Here is a 15,565-nt window from a genome sequence, read left to right as displayed (position 1 = left end):
ACCTGCCCCTGGGATTGCTAACAATGTCATCTGACCTCTAGACTATAAGCTCCTTGTGGGCAGGGAATGTGCCTCAAACTGTGTTGTAATATATTCTCCCAAGTGCTTAGTACAGTGCTCTGCACACAGTAAACACTTAATAAATACCACTGATTGAATGAATGAATTGGCCCAAGGCCTCTGTGTACTGGGGATAGGGCTCAGGCTTTTATACCAATTTCTCTGTATTAGCAAACATTTCTGACAAAATTTAAACATTACTTAAAAGAATTATGTCAAGAAGCATCCCATGAGCAACTACACTTTGTGGTGTGTTTCTACACATAAGCTGGAAAAAAGGCCCAATTGAGAAGCAGTATGGCGTAGTGGATAGAGTATGGGCCTGGGAGCCAGAACGTCATAGGTTCTAATCCTGGCTCCGCCACTTGTCTGCTATGTGGCCTTGGGCAAGTCACTTCACTTCTCTGTGCCTCAGTTACCTCATCTGTAAAATGGGGTTTGAGACTGTGAGCCCCACATGGGACAGGGATTGTGCCCAACCAAATTTATTTGTACCCATCTCAGCACTTATTACAGTGCCTGGCACATAGTAAGCACTTAACAAATATCGCAATTATTACTGACAGGACAGAGGCAACGGCCAGCTGTTATTCACTTTTCACTTGGGTTGACTCCCCCCCATTGTTGAAGAACGCTATCTGGATGTTAAGTTTGAGATCTGTTTTCCTCAGTCTCCTTTCAAAAGTTATACGGTCTTTGTTAAAAGGAAGTAACTCTGAGTGTCATCATTTGGAAAACCACTTCGGTACAACTCTTCAATTTCATTCATTCATTCAATCGTATTTATTGAGCGCTTACTGTGTGCAGAACACTGTTCTAAGCCCTTGGAAAGTACAATTCGGCAACAGACAGAGACAATCCCTACCCAACCACAGGCTTACAGTCTAGAAGGGGGAAAACAGACAACAATGTGCTAAACATGAAAGTGTATTGGGTGGGTGACTGTGACTTAAATTGTGAGTCATATGTAGTCCGAGAAAACAGTGCAGATGAGGGAAATGCTACTGAATACAAGCTTTGAAGCCTGCTGGCCATTTCTTCAGGTTCTAGAGGTGACTGGCTGAGGGAAAGAATGGTATCGTGCACCATCTCAGTTTAATCATATCAGTAGCTTTTGAAGCTAGCTTATTGATTTAATTCAGATTAGCAAAAGAGTCAACAATCTACCACCACCAAACTGTCTGCTAAGAAACACTCTGCCATAGGAGGAACACCCACCAATATCCTTCTACTAGTAGGAAACAAAACCTCTTTGCCTTTCTCCAACTTTACCCAAATAATGAGACAGAAATACCCATTGCCTAGCAACCAATAGCTAAAAACCAACTTACTGCGAATGACAACAGCAACTTCTGTTTCAGCGACTGAATCAGCAGCTTCCTGGGGAAACGATGCTAAGGGACATCATATTAGCTCAACAAAACCTTTCTCTCTCTTTCCCTTCAGTGTTGACCTGGTCAAAACATGAAGTCAGGCTGTTCTCAAAATTGTCCCTCTTCTCCTGCTCACCCCACATGGACCAAAGTTTGGGGATGTTATAATGCTTGCTGTCTTGAGGATGGAAGTGGGGGATAATTGAGGGGGCTGGATTCGTGAGGAGAGTTGGAGAAAAGATAGGCTGTCTTTGGAGTCGGCAAGAGAGCATCAGGTAGTCAAACCCGCTTCTTCTCATGCCACCTCCAATGCTAAATGATACAACTCCTACAGAAAAGTGTACAACAGATAAGGAAAGACTCCCCCGATAAAAGAAAGGAGAAGTGGGCTTCCACATGTCAAGAGACAACCGAAATAAAAGACCAGATCAATCAATCATTGGTATGTATAAAGCACTCACAGTGTTCAGAGCACTGTAATAAGAACTTAGGAGAGTACAATACAGTTGGTAGAACTGATCCCTGCCCTCATGGAGTTTAGTCTGAGATTCTGGTCATTCTGGTCATTCAGAAACTCTCTTGCCATTGTTTCTGATGACCTATTTCCAAAAAGTACATTGTTCTTTGACAAACATGATCTGAAAAATAATCAAATATTGTTGCTGCCAAGAAATGTGCTAGCTCTCAATCCTGTTTCTGAGGAACAGGCTATACTCTTCCAGGGAAAGGAAGCAGAGTAGTTACAGAGGTCCATCCATGCTAAAAGCTTTTTATACCCCACTTTAGCTAGTTGACACTCCCTCTGGGACAAACGGCAGAACACACTACAAATACACACTTGGTAATTTCGTATCTTATCTTAGAGTCAGCCATGTCTGAGTCCCATCAACGGGAAATTTCCAGATGAACGTGCAATTAAATTGAAAAATTTGGGTTAGAAGAGTAAATTGTTCCAACTCATAGGTTATCCTCTATGGCTGCTTCTTCCCTTTGCCCTAGGCTTTGGGTCTGAAAGACCTCCTTACATAGGCCCACATCCCAGCTGGGGGAGAGAAGCAGAGAGGGACTGAAGTGGCAAAGTCAAAGAACACTTTCATTTTTCAGTGAAGCTAACGTCACCTGGGTGAAACTATTTCTATGTTTGGGAGATTTCTCCTCTCCCCTAATCATATTTCCCCAACTGCTACTTAGGCACTATGCAGCTGGGTACTCACAACCTCCATAACATTTCTGTTCAAACAGTAATTCATATACATATACAGATCTACTTTTCCTTCATCTTCCTACCTGTAAATTATTTTATCCCTTATTAGATTATAAACTCTGTAAGGGTAGGGGCCATGCCCAATTAATTCTACTGTAGTCTCCCGAACACCTAGTAAAGTGGTCTGAGAAGAATAAGCACTCGACAAATATTTTTGATTTAATGATTGATTGATATGAAACAGGAGATTGGATGGAAGGGAAAGCATCTGCTGAAGAAGCAATTCTTGGCAATGTATTCCTAATAATGCTATCCAGGAAGTCGACTGCATTTCTAAGACTACAGATCTCCGAAATGCTAGGGACAGAGAAACTGAGGGGTGGTGGGGAGAAAGTAAGGTGACCACAGCACAAAAGAGAGGTCACGTGTCACTGCTGCCACAGCTGAATGTTTGTCAGCCACAGCACGGCAGATATATGAGGTCTGGCTCATGAAAACTGGTTCAACTGTCTTGTGGTGGCTCAGTTTTTAGGGCAAAGCTGTGGAGGTGTTTTCCCAGAGACCCCTGGGAGAAAACCCCAGCTCTCTGAAGAACGACAGCCTGACGTTCTTTCCCTCAAGTGGGAAAGGAACCTGGTGAGTTTGTACCTTTTTAAGATGGGTGTTTAATGTTCGTGAAACTGGCTAAACTAACAGCGTTTGAAAGCAAGTCGCAAGCCCATCTGTTTATCCGGGCCATGTTTGGTCTCCAGCCACAGTCACAATCACCACCACAACATCCAATATCCAAAGTGAACAACAGAGGTAGAGTCCAGGAGAATCAGATGCTAGGCTAGGGAAAGATAAAAGACAGGAGGAAGATTTTTACAAAGCTCGTCCGCCACTGACCCTAGACAGACAGCTATTCAGAGTCCCCTGGCCCCAAGACCACTGTTATTGAGAAATATCAACCTCCTTACACACACGCACTCCCGCCCCCTCACCTGCAATCTCACAGTCAGCTTCAGCCCCAGACATCACCACTCTTTAGTAAACAACAATGTCTTAATCTGTAGAAAGGCCACGAGGCTAAGAGTCAGGAGGTCTGGGTTCTAGTTTCGACTGCAATTTCTGGCTGTGTGACCTTGGGCAAGTCACTTAACCTCAGATCCCTCTCCACTGATTGTTTTGCAACTACCCCAGCCCTTAGCTCAGTGTTTGGCACAGAGTAAGCCGTTAATAAAAGCCATCCTTATCATTAAAGGTTCCACCATTGCCAGAGATAGAAAATGGTCCAGGGCCCTCGTTCTCCTTGCAGGGAGGTCCTAGAGAGAGCGATGGAGATGAGTTCTCACCCAAAGACTGTGCTGTTTCAATGGATAAGCCAGATGGAATGTAGTCAAGAGCACTTTATAGCATTCCATGGTGGGAGGAGAGCGGGGCTGTGCCCAATCCATCTCTGGTCCCCTGCTCCTTGCAAATTAAAGGGTGTCTGCCCACCACCAGGAGACCACTTTGGCTTGCTTAGCATATACTGCTGCAGTATCCAAATGACCCACTTCCCACTGTTTAGTGAAAAAGGCATTGCACCAAATGAGGCTTCAGAGCCTGGAAGGGTTCCTTCATTTCACATGAGGGACCACTTAACTCCCCAGACATTGACTAACTCAATCTTGCCCACTACAGGGACAGGCCTCATATTTTCTCATTGCTATTTAGACCCAAATCGTTCTCTACAATAGCTAGAGCACATCACCTTAAAATCACAATCTGTTGACCTATAGTGAATAACTAGGATCCTTCATTTTCAGTTTAATTTTCAGAAAACTCCCAGGATTTGCTGAAAATATCAGTTTTTGCTGCATTTTCTTCTGAATTTCAGGTTATGCAAATATTTTGTTTCAAATTTCAAATGAGATTTTAAAATGAACACCAGTAGCGGGATTCATGCATCAAACGCTGGAACTGCAAATATTTGGCTACTCAGCTATTTCAGATCCCCAAAAGAGGAGGCGGAGGACCTTCAGTCCTGTTCTGCCCCAGGGGTAGGGCTCAGGCTGGTTAACGGAACGTTGCGCCACCCCCCTTCACCTCCCGAGTCGTAACCTACGAATCCCAGCCAACAACTCCAGTTCAGGAGTGGTGTGTTGCAATTTTAGCCCGTCTCTACGATGTTCTTCCACACCTTCAAATAAATTCTGATATTGCCCACCATTTCTCACATTTTCTTTTCGCCTCTTTTCATCCATTTTTGCTTCTGAGCCCTGATCGATTTCCAGGAAAGTACTCCCAAAAAAGGAAGGTCCCCATGAAGAGTAATTGTGGAAAGTGAGGATACCAGCTAACGGTGCATTTGACGGTTCCCGGGGAGCAGATATGGTACCTGCCTGGTCTAGTTTACTCTCGCAGTGGAGCTCGATCTGTTCGTGTCCTTCGCAGCAATCTGTTCAATTCACAGCCTCAGGGACTTCAATAGTGTGGAACTGTGTTTTATAATACGTCTTGGGACACAAAAGAAGCCGGATCCAGGCTCTATAGGAAGTGCGCGTCTCACAGGACTTCTGAAAGGTCACCCCTGGGTGGACATTTTGGGTCACACTGTAGTTGCAAGGGTTATAGCCTAGTAAGGAGGGGCCTTTCTCTGGGGTAGGAGAGAAGAGGAGGAAGAACAAAAACAAAGAAAAGACAATCATCAGAGTAGATTGCTGCTGGTGCCAAGACATCTCCTTCCTTGCAAAAACCCCTAACATAGAGGATGATCATGTCTCGCTTGTGCATTTTGGTGTAGGATCCTCTCATTCTTTAAGCAGAGTTCACTGCATTCTTACGGGCCCCTATGATTCATCTTGGCACCTGGAAGCACCAAAAAAGTTATTATATCAAAATAGAAGAAAATTAATAACTGCAATAATGATTAGTGTCCACAAAAACCATTACCGGCAGGGTCTATTGGCCCAGAACTCTATTGAAAAATATCTTCAGCCCACGGTTACTTTTCAGACTGGATGTCTCACTTACCACTCAGCCTACAAAGAAATCATAGTGAATCAACATGGCTCTATAGAGCCAACCTAGGTTCTAAAATAGTTCTAAAACCAGGTTATTTGGCAGGTCTATAAAGTCTTCCAAATTCAATCAATCAGTGGTATCTATTGAGCACTTACTGCATGTGGAGCGCTGTACTTAGCGCTTGGGAGCATCCAATATAACAGAGTGTGTAGAATGTGTCTACACATTCCCTGCCCAAGTCTAGAGAGGAAGCAAACATTAAAATGAATCACAGGAGAAATGGCAGAGGGAAAGGATAAATACATAAATGCTGTGAGGCTGACGGAGGGATGACCATCAAGGGCTTAGGTCGGGGGGTGAACATCAAGAGCTTAGGGGTTTTAGGTCCATGTATACAGGTGATGCGGAAGGGAGGGCGAGTAGGAAAAATGAAGGATTAAGTCAGAGACGGTCTCTTGGAGGAGGTGTTATAGTAATAAATCACTGAAGGTGGTTACGGTGGCGGTCTGTCTTAAATGGAGGGGGGGGTGGAGGGGAAAGGTCCAGATCACAGAGAGGATATAGACAAAAGAGTAGGCAATGAGACAGATGAGATCAAGATACGGTGAAGTAAGAGAGCATTACAGGAGCGACGTGAGCAGGCTGGGGTGTAGGAGGAGATCATAGCAAATAATAGAAGCTTAATAAGTACCATAAAAAAGGTTGAGGCTTGGCAGGGTGCAGGCTATCATGGCAGGGAACATGCCATCACAGCAGGGTAAAGAGTAATTTGCAGTTTCCACACCTGCCAAACAGCCCAGCGGGGGAAGAACCTACAGCCCGCCCCATGGGCCCCTGATTCTGCATCTAGTTGCCAGTTTGTTCTGGAATGGTAATAAAGCCTTGGAGACAGTTAAAAGTAACCTTTTAGGTCTGGAAGAGAAGCCTGGATGATTTGGGGCTAATGATGATCAGAGGACGCCAATTTACTAACCATGTCAAACTGCGTGGAATAATGGGAGTGCCCTGGGGACTCTCAGCTCGGCTCTAACCAACTTCATGGTAAATTGGGAGGTGGTGCCAGTTGGACCCCAAACAGGGCAGGGCTCGCTTCTCCTGGGGACTACTGTTGCTCAATGCAGTTTGGCCCATTTAGCAAATTGGTGTAGTCTGATCATTCCCAGGGTGCAACGGGGACACTTGGAAGTGTCCCCTGCAAGGAGCTCTTTTTAAATCCTATCTGAGCCCCCCCTCGTTTCTTAGGAAAGCCCAAGAATGTCATGGATCGTGAGCCCTGGGTGGAGCAGAGGCAGTCTGACCTGATTGTCTTACACCTACCCAGGCACTTAGCCCAACACTCGGCACACAGTGATGATGCAGTCTCCTTTTCTGTTAATGGCATCTATTAAGCACTTACTACTTGTCAGGCATTAAACTAAGCGCTGAGGTAGCTGATGAGGTTAGACACAGTCCATGTCCCACGCGGGGCTCATGGTCTCCTGTCGAAACCGACGGATGGGCCTCAATCCTCAGAGTTTAGGACCGAGAACCTGGGGGAAGTTCATAGTGCCCACCAAGGGGTTTTTTTTACTGCCAGACACATTTATAGCCCAAGTGTCTTTCACCTTAGTTGGCATTATTATACCAACTAATAGGTATTCCAACTAGTAGGTATAAATTATACCTACTGTGTAATATTGGGCAAGTCCCTTAACTTCTCTGTGCCTCAATTCCCTCATCTACAAAATGGGGATTCAACACATGTTCTCCCTCCTACTTAATCTGTAAGCCTCATGTGGGACCTGATTATCCAACATCTACACCAGTACTTAATACAGTGCTTGGCACATAGAGAGTGCTTAATAATTACCACTATTATTATTGTTGTTGTTATTATTATATTAAGGTGCTGAGGAGGATTATAAATGAATATATAATAATGTTGGTATTTGTTAAGCGCTTACTATGTGCCGAGCACTGTTCTAAGCGCTGGGGTAGACATAGGGGAATCAGGTTGTCCCACGTGGGGCTCACAGTCTTAATCCCCATTTTACAGATGAGGGAACTGAGGCACAGAGAAGTTAAGTGACTTGCCCACAGTCACACAGCCGACAAGTGGCAGAGCTGGGATTCGAACTCATGAGCCCTGACTCCAAAGCCCATGCTCTTTCCACTGAGCCACGCTGAGTGTAGAGGAGGTTGAAGGACTGCCATGACCCATCAGAAAGAGAGCAGGCTGGTTCCTCAAAGAGAAGACATATAGAGCTCACTCGTCCAGGACAAAGGGAACCTGACATCTCCAGTGGTCCTGCCTGAAGTCATCCACCTGAACCTACACAGACTCTCTCCTCACCTGTGAAGTCATGGGCTTCTCCTGGCCCCATGGTGCTCCCCAAAGCCGAACACTTTGACAGCCATGATCCCGCTCATCTTTTGCCTCTTCACGTTGTTGCCTCCCTTCCCGGACGACTCAGTCTTTCGATTATTTTATTGAACTGCGGTTTATCCAGCTCTATGGAGTCAGAAGAAAATCATCTAGCCTTTCACCTTAGAGGAATGGTGACAGCTACTTGTTTCAGAAGCACTTAGTACAGTGCTCTGCACACAGTAAGCGCTCAATAAGTACGACTGAATGAAAGTGAGAATCCACGGAGCTTTTCACTCATATTGCCTCAATAATGACCTCTGACTCGATCACCTCCCCGGGGAGCTCCTGTTCCTTTCATGCAGATCACACCAACCACTGCAGTCGCTGGTTTCCAAACAATGCGTATCCTTCTCCCTGTCTTCTAGGGCAGTCTGGTCCAAGACACCCTCTTTCCACATAAATTATCTTCATTCAATAAAGGTAAAATGGGGTTTTGGCCTTGGCGAGAGAGAAATGAATCTCAAAATCAAGTTGGGAGAAAAAAATTCAGCAAAGCATTTAATTATTTTATCGGCATCAAGCCAACAGTGTCTGGGTTGAACAAAACAGTGAATGGCTGTGGCTATCCCTGCCTCGTTTTGTACCCAATTCAACACAGCTTCCCGTTAGATTGGAGAGCTAGAGCAGCATGCCGATTGGACAAATGACCTTTATGTGTGCCTCCAGACTGGTCCGAGAGAATGAATGACTGTCAGTTGATATCTGACATTCAGGTAACCCTACTGCAACCATATCTAAACAATGATATTTGTTGAGAGCTTAGTTTGTGCAGACCACTGTACTAAGCGCTTGGGAGACTACAATATAACAGTGTTTGGTAGACACGTTCCCTGTCCACAACGAGCTTACAGTCTACCCACCCCCTCCCCGGTCATGTCCCTGGGATGCCTGGACTTGGGAGCTTATCTGAGTCTACCGAGACTGGCTTTGGGGAGGGGAAAGATAAAAGAGGAGGTGAAAAGGCTGGGAGCTCTGATCTCTCAGTCAGAGCAACAATAATAATAATTAAGAGCTTACCCTGTGCCAAGAACTGTACTAAGCACTGGGGCAGGTTCAGAGAGAAAGAAAGCAGGAGAGGACAGTGTCAGCGAAGCTAAGGTTTATAAAGTTTCAAGGAGCGGGGGTGGTCCACAATGTCGAAGGTCGCTGAGAGTTCGAGTAGGATGATCCATTATTTAGTAAGTGAAAAACTCCATTGGTCGTCACGAGCTAATATTTGGCACATTCACTGAGGAGGAGTTGGACAATGCAGTTTCATTTTTCCAATTCCCTGTTATCCAATGGTTCCTCTCCACAATGCAGCATGACTGCCCACATGTACACTGAACTAACCCAGGAAAATCAATTCATTAGGCAACGTTATTTCTGGGAGGAGTTCTTTTGGAATCTTTCTTGCTCCTCTTTGGTATTAAGGGTGTATGCACTGGTGATTGGGTCACGGTGCTTTGTTTCCAAGGTAAGGTAGAGGGTCATTTGGTGCTCACTGCTTTATGGCACTAATATCATGGGAACATCTTAAAATAAAATAGAGTACAGTGGGTGTGGAAAGCAGTATTAAAAATATCAGAAACTGCAAGTTTCATAAAGGAGATGAAATTTCATTAGCGCAAATCCAATAAACAGAAAAAGCATAATCAGCCTAGCTAAATTTTGTCTTGTTAAAAACAAATGTCTTGTAACAGTGTATTATTTTTTGCAATCACACTGTTGCTACAACTCACTAAAACCCCACAGTGAGCCAGCAACAACAACAAAAAATAGCTCCGGGTTCACACAGGATCACACATACACACACACACGGGCACGCACACATTTTGTTTTAATCTAAATGAAAGTACTTTGCTTCTGATCATTGGGGTAATTCATGCATATTTTCCACATGAGTGTAATGGGGTTTTTCCACATTTGCTTTTTCTGTGTAAACATTCTTCTGAGAAAATGACCCCTCACAGCAGGATTGTCTGTATTCTTTCTCACATCTTGTAGTAAGCTGCTGCAGTGTGCTTGTGTGCTGTTGGATAACTGACATATCCCCTTTAAAAGAACATGGAATTGACTGTCTAGACTAGTGTGGTGTGCTTATGCCGGTGAAGATATGCAGTCTAGCGTACAAAATCTAGTGTATGTGGGCAGTGTAGCAAATTGAATTCAGTGTCTTGACTCCAATATAATACTAGACCTGGAGAAATAAAAGCACACATACCTCAGCTTACCAAATGTGCAAGACTACACAGTTTGAGGGAAAAGAGAAAGTTGGAGTTGGAACGAGGAAATACTTCCTAACCTGGCAAATCGGTTTATGTTCTGACACCCGTGATGTGCCCAAAGGACGGGGCATTTGTACCGAACATCAATCCAGTCTCTACATGTTTTACTGAATATAAAACTTGCTTATTTTATAGGATTTAATTGTGTGCAAGTGAGTCTCTCCTGCTTCAATACTGCTGCCTGCCTCTGGAACATTCCTTCTTTCAAAGATATCCTCATCTATTACTAGTCGCGTTTGCTGAGCCTAGGCCATCAGTAGTGAAAGCTTCTGCCTGAAGAAACTGAAGACCCAACTGGGGTGTCCTGTGAGGGGGATAGGCACAGCAGGAATTCTGAAAAATAGCTGACTACAAGGGCAGTGAAGCGCACAGCATTTACTAAGGCAACCACTTGCCAGGTTATGGCAGTTCAGCCTAGCTCTGGCACTGTGCTGCAGCCACTTTGGCCTTAATGGGGGTCCTGCTCATTAAAACTGGGTGCAATCAATCAAACCTATTGAGTGAATACTGTATGCAGAGCACTGTACTAGGTGCTTGGGAGAGTGCAATAGAACAGAGTTGGTAGACACACTGACTTCACAACGTGCCGCACCTTGCCCGCCTACTGGACGGTTGCATTCTGTGCCCCAGGAAGAACGTGGCTGGCAGGGACCGGATGGTACAAGTAGCTCAGTTAGAACCACTAGCTCTTTAATCAATCTCTTCAGGCAGATTCTCAGTCCTGACCTCCTCGATGGGAGGCTCCATCATCAACCTATCGGAATGTCTAACGTTTTCATAACTGTTCAAGTGGTCGGCGAGAAGTAGCCGCAGTCAAGTCCTCTTTTAAAGTGTATCTTCCACTTAGAGGAGCTCCCTGTTTCCTTGGCCCAGGCATAGCATTTCATCTCCCCGATTCACGTCTCTCATTCGAACCACATATTCGGTCAGTCACATCTCTAGAATCCACCCACCCTCTCCAAAACTGTTACTACGCTGTTCCAAGGCACATATTCAGCCTTGTCTACTGCGTCGGCCTCCTCTCTGACCTCCTTGTCCAGTCTCTCCCCTTTCCAGTCCATACCTCACTCTGCCGCCCAAATCATTGCACTTGTGTACTCATAACATTTTGGTACCTATCGGTTTACAGAGCCGACTATTTAAGCACCAACTCATATAATAATTATAATCATAACTGTGGTATTTGTGAAGAGTTTTTTATATGCCAGGCACTGTACTAAACACTGGGTGGGGGGAGATATAAGCAAATCCAGGTTGGGCATAAACCCTGTCCCTCGTTGGGCTCGCCTTCTTAATCTCCATTTTACAGATGAAGTAACTGAGGCAAGGGGAGTTAACTGACTTCTAGACGAATGTCACCCAGCAAAGAAGTGGCAGAACTGGAATTAGAAACAAGGCTCTTCTGATTCCCAGGCCCATGCTCTACCTACCCACTGGAACACACTGCTTCTCTATTATTATCATTTATTATTATTATTATTAGAAAGCTCTTAATAAATACTATTTACCGCTTCAGATTGTGACTGCTTGTACCTCATCGCTGGTCATTGCTGCTTATTGCCCATCCCTTTAACTAGGATAGTTTTTGCATGACAGAGGCCTAATCGCTCTCCTGGACCCAGGCTCAACACCGCACAGTTGGTTAGAAGTCTTGGACCGTGCCCTCCACTTTACTTGACTGCTGAGCATTTGTTCATCCCCACGTGAATGGTGGGGGATAGGGAGGAAGGAACGGATGAACGCACTGGCTGGGAGAAAAGAAAAGATCAAGTGCCACTAAGAAACACCATGACTGTTTGACAAATTATAGCTGTTCCTTTCTTTTCAAACACTATCTACAGGTTACCCCACAGGCTGTCTTCCTTAAAGAGATTCTTTGTGTCCCCAAGAGTAGCAAATAAATAAATAAATAAATAAATAGAATCTCTCTTTTAGGTCCTCTTTCAAATGAGGCCCATACCCTTTTTCTCTCAATTGAATTTGGAAAAAGTCATCCTCTCCTCTCTGCCTCCCTCCTCCCCACCACCCCTCTATGCATGACCCTTTTCTGCCAAGAGGTGCCCCACCCACTCAAAATACAAATGCCCAAATATTAGGGTTTTTGCAAATATACTTTACCTCAGCCTTATTTGATTTAGTTTCCATTTTAAAAGTATTTAGTTGCTCTCCTGTTGCAAGAGCTTCAAATTTCCCAAGGTGGAAATTGAGGGATTGCCCTTCTTGCCTTGCCTAAGAATCATTTGGGGAGGGATTCAACATCCCTGTAGCATACGGCAATAATAATTAGCAGGTAATATGGAGAGGATTTTTATATATTGTTTTTAAAAAACTGGGCAATCATTAGCTAACCCCCAAAATGCCAGAACAGAATTGTTCTCACTATATCCCAATTGATCCACTGAGTGGAAGGAATTTTTGGTCACCACTTCACCACTCTTAGGGGTGGCACAGATGGAGGGAGGAGTCCAGGTCCTCCTGTCCCTACATAGGGATCTGCATATTATGCCACAGAGAAATCCAGGTATCATAAACCTTCCTTTCCAGCTACATGGAATAATGAAAGACTGTATTTTCTCGCAACTCCAAAGTGAGCATAGGGAATCGTTCCTGCAGACTCACAATGCTTACCCCTAACCATCTCACACCATCAATCTATCTGATATTTGGAGATGCAATTAAAAATGATCTCACCGTCTATTAGGTGGGAGAGAAAAGAGTAGTAGATCAAAGTGAAAGTTGGGGTGAGAGATCCTAACTCGTAGGGATTTGCCCTGAGGACTAAAGAAAGGCAAATTAGATTATGAGAAGCTGTTCTCCAGGCTCTGGATATGGCCATTACTCATGCTGCAGATAGCCAAAAGGAACTAAGATGGCGGTAGTTTGTGGGTGGAGGTGTACTAACTGCAAACCAATTTGGCCCAGAAAAGCCTGTTACTTAAGTAAGTGGGAGCCAGTCTGTTCTGAAGGAGTTTGAGAGAGCAAGATGGTTCATTCAATAGTATTTATTGAGCGCTTACTATGTGCAGAGCACTGTACTAAGCGCTTGGAGCGTACAATTCAGTAACAGAGACAATCCCTGCCCAATAATGGGCTCACAGTCTAAATGGGGGAGACAGACAGCAAAGCAAAACAGAACAAAAAACAAGCAGTCTAGCGCAGACATCATCAAGATAAATGGAATCATAGAGATATACACATTATTAACAAAATAAATAGGGTAATAAATAATATATACAAATATGCACAGTGCTGAGGGGAGGGGAAGGGAGAAGAGCAGAGGGCGGGAGGGGGGCAAATGGGGAGGGGAGAAGGAGCAGAGGGAAAGGGAGTTTCAGTCTGGGTTGCTTTGTGAGAAATGATGTTGCTGTAAAAATGATGTTGCTGTAAACAGAGGTCCCAATTTTTCAATGAAATATGGGGAAGAAAAGTGGGCAGAGACTTTTCAGAGACTGGATATGGGGTCACGGAGAAAGGAGAGGAAGGCTTCAAAGAGTTAATAGGCTAGAAAACCACCATTTTGGGTCTTTTCAGCCCTTCCTGGGAAGTGTCAGGTCTCATTGGAGATCTGTGGTGAGCCGAAGCTGAAAGCCCATATCAGACAGTTGTGGGAGAGGTTGTCCCCACAATAACCAGGTAACTGACTGCTGTCGTTTCTTACTGGCAATGAAAATCTGCCTCAGCTACTGGACCTGTCTGGTCCTGACCACTATAGAAAATGGCTTACAAGGAAGGGAAGGCGGAAGGGGAAAGGGAGAAGTTTGCAGAAAGCTTTTTCTGCCCCTTAAACAGGAATTAGCCACTTAACAATAGTGGCTGGCTATTTCTAGCTTCCAGATGGACAAAGGTTTTGTTTGGGCTGTGTTGGCCAAGGAGCACAAATCACTTACCCTGCAGACAGAACTTACATAAAGGTTTTTCTAAAGAAAACAGTATCCAGCCCTTCATTATAATCAACAAAATGGGCTTCAACTACAGCAGAAGGAATATAGGTCAGTCATCAGGGTTGTTAAGCAGTGGAATGATTTATCAAGAGAGCTCCTGCTATCTACTCCCTTGGAGATCTTTTAGAGCAAGACAAAAATCACAGAGAGGTTACTCTAGCTGAATTTACCTGGGATTGGGAGTGAGAAAATGGACCCATGGACCCTTGATGGCCCTGTGATCTGGAAAAGGAAGGAGTCCTAGCATCCAAGGCTGGATTTGGTTTCAGGAACATGCCTAGGGCAAGAACGTGACAATGACAAAATGGCAACCAGTTTGGTGACAGAAAGCTCATTTGAACTGGGACATGTTCCTACCCTGAAGCTTGGAACTCCGGCTGTGCCTGACTAGTGTTAAAGTGGCTAGTGTCATGCGTGAATAGTACTGTTAGGTGCATGTTCCTGTTACTTTGCTTTGGGGACAGCACTCGAGCTAGGTACAGTTAGTCTGATCTTGTGAATCTTGTGACTTTTAATAATGTGCTGCAGACTGCAAGTAAATCCAAGGTGGTGGGAGGAGGGGGGAAAGGAGGAGGAGGAGATGGCTGAAAGTACAAAGATACCCAATTCCAAGACCTCCGTGCTCTAAGTAGATCTGCACACACTAAGCACTCAATAAACACCACTGATTGCTTATCATTTCATAGAATAAAATAACGGCACTCAGAGCTCCCAGGGTGAACAACAACTGTTCAAATGGCCATGAGGAAAATTTTTCATTCCTGTAATTCATGACTCAGATGAGCTCTCAGAGCTCTCCTGTTTCTAAATTCAGTTTGGCAATAAACAATATCTTTCCACAGATGTCTAAAGTGGCAGGTTTTAGCTTTCCACAATCCTTCTGTAGAGCAACATACAGAGAGGGGAAACCATCCTCAAACTGTAGCTTTTCATTCCATTAGACTATGAATGTAAAATCTTCCTAGTTGGCTTCCTTTGGAAAGGTGGATTGTCAGTTTTCAGAATGCACAAAACTCTGAATTTGGACTGTCCAGCAGAGCTCTCCTGCTTGCCAGTTTCTGTGATGGAAAAGACCTGGGTCCTTCAAAGATTATGCAATGGGGTGAGTTTCTCCACTCTTATTACACTGGGGGAAAGTCTGACTGAAAACCACCATGAGGGATTTGTTTGCAAGTTCTTAAAACTTGGATGTTCACTGTTCATTAGCAAGTTTGTGGATTATCCAGTGTTAGGGGAGGTTTTAGTTCCAAAATGTGTTTTAAGTAGTGCTGGGGGAAATTGTTCCCTTCAGAATACCTCAAAGTATGTGAAGATAATCCCCCCAC

At 44.4% G+C, this 15,565-nt stretch overlaps 1 protein-coding gene across 2 annotated transcripts in view; it reads right to left on the bottom strand.

Annotated features, from left to right (window-relative positions):
* Positions 1–15,565, bottom strand: part of ABCG1 (ATP binding cassette subfamily G member 1) — a 171,838-nt gene that overhangs the window by 128,999 nt on the left and 27,274 nt on the right. The window lies entirely within an intron of this gene.

This window comes from Ornithorhynchus anatinus, chromosome 18, assembly GCF_004115215.2.
Source record: "Ornithorhynchus anatinus isolate Pmale09 chromosome 18, mOrnAna1.pri.v4, whole genome shotgun sequence".
NCBI classification, from domain to species: Eukaryota; Metazoa; Chordata; class Mammalia; order Monotremata; family Ornithorhynchidae; genus Ornithorhynchus; species Ornithorhynchus anatinus.
The sequence above is the reverse complement of the archived record's forward strand: the minus strand, read 5'-3'. Positions and strand labels throughout refer to the sequence as shown.